Raw genomic sequence first — 686 nt, 5'->3', positions numbered from 1 at the left:
TGAACCTTACAAGAAATAATATGAATTACTGTATCTTTTACACCTAATTTGAAATAACTTTTAACATGAACAAAAAATTCTCAAAAATAATCTGAAATTATGTAACCTATTTCATAGAATCATAGAATCATAGAATGCTTTTGGTTGGAAGGGACTTTAAAGAGTCCTGCCATGGGCAGGAATACCCTCTGGTTCCACTAGACTGGGCTGCTCAAATTTCCAAATATCTAATGTATGGCTGACTTCTGCTGGAGGTGGACCAGCCTGGAGGCCAACCCAGCTAGGATGGTCACTGAGTTCATAAGGGCACTTGGGAACCCCTGCTGTAATTTTGTCTTCTGAATAAGAGGGATGCTGCCTTTCACACTAACAGCCTGTTTAACTTGCAGTATTATTCAGAATCACAGAATCACAGAATCATTAAGGTTGGAAAGGACCTTCAAGATCATCAAGTCCAACCATCAACTCAACACCACCATGCCCCTTAAAGCATGTCCTGAAGCACCACATCCACACATTTTTTTGAACATTTCCAGAGATGGTGACTCCACCACCTCCCTGGGCAGCCTGTTCCAATGCTTGACCACTCTCGCAGTGAAGAAATTTTTCCTAATGTCTAATCTACACCTCCCATGGCACAACTTGAGGCCCTTTTCTCTCGTCCTATGGCTAGTTACTTGGGAGAA

Source organism: Phaethon lepturus, unplaced genomic scaffold (genome assembly GCF_000687285.1).
Source record: "Phaethon lepturus isolate BGI_N335 unplaced genomic scaffold, ASM68728v1 scaffold7149, whole genome shotgun sequence".
NCBI lineage: Eukaryota > Metazoa > Chordata > Aves > Phaethontiformes > Phaethontidae > Phaethon > Phaethon lepturus.
Note: the sequence above shows the minus strand (reverse complement) of the source record.